A 3,907-nucleotide genomic window follows, 5' to 3' on the forward strand; every position below is an offset into this window, starting at 1 on the left:
CCCTCTCCCCGCCCGCCGCCCCCCCGCCTCTGAGGCCCTCCCCGTCCCCACCTCTCCTCCACACCCTCCCCCTCGTCTTCACCTCTCCCCCACAACCTCCCCAAGTCCCCTCCGCTCCCCTACACGCTTCAGCAGTGCTCCTGAGGCGTCTAGGGGCAGGAACTCGGGCCCTTGCAGCAGAAGGTCAGGGGTCCCCAAAGGGGCTCAGCACAGTGAACCTGAACCATTGCTCATCCATCCATGCATCAGTCCATCCACTCATTCATCTATGTATTCATCCATCCGCCACCCACTCGTCAATGCATCCATCTGTTCATCGATCCATCCATTCAAGCACACTCCCCCCCACCCACTCACCCATCCGTTCATCCATCTACCCAGCCATCTTCCCTTCCCATCCCGAAGAGAACTGAGGCACTTAGGAAGGGATCCCAGGCTTTCCGGCCACCTGTTCCAAAAGCAATAGAGCTGAGGACAGCCTGGAAAAGCAGGGACGGTGTTGCCACTGAGAATTCAGGAGCAGTCAGAGCTCCATGCCTGTCTTGGCTGTTTGGGGAGTGGGGAGTAGAGCCTATGATTTCTGAGAGAACGGGGCTACACTCCCCCTCTATCGCTAACACTTCTTCGCTAGACTTCATGATCCTCTGAACTTCCCAACTTCGGTCTGGAGAAACAAAAGATCTCTAGATGGACCCCACAGCCTAGTGGTTAAGGGTGCCAGATCCCACAGAGCTGAGGGCAGTTGGAATCTCAATCCTGGCTGCTTGAAAAACACGTGCGTGCGCGTTCACGTCCCAAATCCAACAGGATAAAGAAATGGAGAAGGAATTGAACGACCAGGGTGCTTTCTCCATTCTTCTCTTTTTCTGTTTCTCCGCCTTTCTCTGATAGGCCAGACACTGGACAAAACTGCCAAAAAACTATGTATCATCTGGGACACTCTTCCTGGAAGAAGCCAGGAGGCACCACGGGCTTCTCTCCAAGCCCAGGGTTGTGTCCACCGCGCAGGTGTCACACTTGCCCTGGTGCACGCTCTGGTTCACATGAGTTCAGGCCTAGAGTTCAGATTTGTGTAGGCCAATGAATTTGATTCTCCCAAGGACTCCAAAAAGGGTGGTAAGAGAAGGAAACCACCCTTGAAGAGAGGGGTAGGAAAGGGAAAGAATTTTGAAGAATAAATTGTCAATGACCAGGCTCAGCTAGAATAGAATAAACATCATGTTCATTCATTCAACCTGTATCTACTAAACTATTTTGGCAAAACACTCTTCTAGTATATACAATATACCATGTATATTACCCATTGTATATAGACTAACATAGCATATAACGTATATACAATATAGGCACTTATTATATCCTACTTAATGTATACAATGTACATCAGAGCTTTAGTGTGTAGCATCCTATAGGTAGGCAGATCCAAAACGTTACTTGGTGCATGGTAGATGTCCACCAAGTGAATAAAAGAGTATCTTTTTATAGTAATTTGATTCACTTCAATTATTGCAGTTCAGGCCAAACAGGGTTCAGTTTAGGGAAGAGTCATCAAAGTCTTTGGCAGGCACTAGCCAGCGTCCAAAGGCTGAAGAGGGCAAAGACTCATGGAGCCAGGACCAGAAACCTGAAACTAGAGTTGGCCTCCGCTCTGGAACCAGAATGGCCTCTCTTGCAAGTTTGGCTGCCCCTTTGAAGATGTCTCTGGCTGGCTTCCTTCATTTTGCTTTGGAGATAGAGGTGCAGTTATGGGGAATGCAGTGGCTCCCCTAGTCCTTTGGAATTCAGATGCTCTGTGCCCCTTTTTCCTTCCCAACCTACACCTCTGGATGTTTGGTTTAAGAAAAACCTGTTCTAGGGTAGTGTAGGGGTTATGGTGCTGGGTTCCCACATGGCTGACCATGGTTCAAGTCCCAGACCAGGTGGCTTAAAACTCATGCCAGGCATATGTGCGTGCATAACCAAAATCTTGGGAGGAGAATAGAGAAGGGGTTGTGGTGTGGCCATCTCTTGAGGCGTGATTTCTCACTTTTCCTCTCTCTGCCTCTCTGGTAGACACACTTACCCTATGGAAAAAAAAAGAAAAAAAAAAAGAAGAACCAGGTCTCTGGGAGACACATTTCTCATCATCTCCAGAAGATCTTGTGTGTCTCTTGATGCTTTGGAGAGCACTCCCTTCATAACCAGCTGCTTTGTAAGGGCACCACCCAAGAGCAGTCAGGACAGGAAGAGTGCCTTCATTGGAAGGTGCTGGGTGGCAGGGGTTCTAGAAAACGAAGGAAAGTCCCAGAGCTAGAGCTCAGTTGAGCAAAAGAAAAGAGAGGAGCATGAGATGCAGTGGAGGAATTGGAAAGGACCACAGAAAGGGATTTGGACTTTATCCTAAAAGCAATGGAGAACATTGAAGGGCTTCAAGCCACATACTTCCAGCCACAGATCTGCTTTAGTAACTGTCACTCTGGAGGCAGGTGAAGAATGGGAGGGCAGAGTGGATTCTGGAGAGCCACAGGAGGCTCTGGGAGAGAGACCATGATGTTGGACAATGCCAGGGCAGGGCGGACAGGGCTGCCAGTTCCTAAGGAAGGGACTGCTAGTGACAAGCGTGGTGGGGTGAAGAGGTCTGGAAAGGGTACTGAAGGGGGGGGGAATATTGTCTTGGTTAAATTTGAGATGCCTGTGAGACTTAGGTTAACAGAAGGAAGGCTCTTAGCTTAGCCATCTGAATGTGGTAAGAGTAGCTTCAGAAATGCTCATTTGGGGACCAGCAGTTAGCGTAATGGCTATGTTGCTGGACTCCCACATAGTCGACCACAGTTCGAGTCCTGGACCTGGTGGCTTAAACTCACGCCAGGCGTGTGTGCGTGCATGCCCAAGATCACCAAGAGGAAAACGGAGAAGAAGGGATTGTGACGTGGCCATCCCCCCTGAGAGGTGATTTCTCGCTTTCTGTCTCTCCGTCTCTCTCTGTCTGTCTGGCGAGCACACGTGCCCTATAGCAAAAATCTCTCCAAAAAAAAAAAAAAGAAAAAGAAAAAGAAATGTTTGTTTTCACTATCCAGGTGATTCCAAGTCTAGAACTCAGGAGAGGTCTCAGCTAAATCAAAACAATAATCTAGGAGACATCCACATGTGAATAACATCGGCAAATGAATACATGGCTTTCTCTGGCTATCTTGTCCTTTCCTCTTTTCATTTTCTAGTTCAATCTTCCCAACTCCTGCCTCCCCCACTTTCCAGCTCAACTCCCTGCCCCCCAGCCTTGCTCTGTCTCACAAAGAACACTTTATGTGTGCCCCAACATCTGACTCTGGGTTTGATGTTCGAACCACTGCTTAAAACTGTCTTCAGTTATAATACTATCTTCAAAGATAAAGACATCATCCACACTCATCACTGAAAGATCCTGTTACCAGGCAGTAGAGAGTAGTAAATAATCAGTTTTTCTTATCACATATTCAAATTCAAAATAAGGTACTTCTTTTTTTTTTTTTTTCCTTTTCTCTTTTCTTTTTTAGGTTTTTACCATAAAGCATCTGTGCTTGCTGGAGAGAGACAGAGAGGGAAAGTGAGAAATCATGAGGGGGATGGCCACACCGCAGTCCCTTCCCCTCCATTATCCTCTCAGGATTGTGGGCACACATACACACATTACACACACTCCCAGTGTGATTTTCTTTTCTTCTTTCTATCTTTCTTTTTTGAAGAGATTTTTGCCTTAGGGAGCATGAGCTCGCTGGAGAGAGAGAAAGAGACAGACAATGAGTGAGAAAGTGAGAAATCACCCCCTCAGGAGGGATGGCCAGGCTGCAATCCCTTCTCCTCCCGGGATCTTGGGCACCCACACCCACGTGCCCAGCATGTTTTTCAAGCCACTGGGTCTGGGACTCAAACTGCAGTCGGCCATGTGGGA

This window comes from Tupaia chinensis, unplaced genomic scaffold (genome assembly GCF_000334495.1).
Source record: "Tupaia chinensis unplaced genomic scaffold, TupChi_1.0 Scaffold000154_1, whole genome shotgun sequence".
NCBI classification, from domain to species: domain Eukaryota; kingdom Metazoa; phylum Chordata; class Mammalia; order Scandentia; family Tupaiidae; genus Tupaia; species Tupaia belangeri.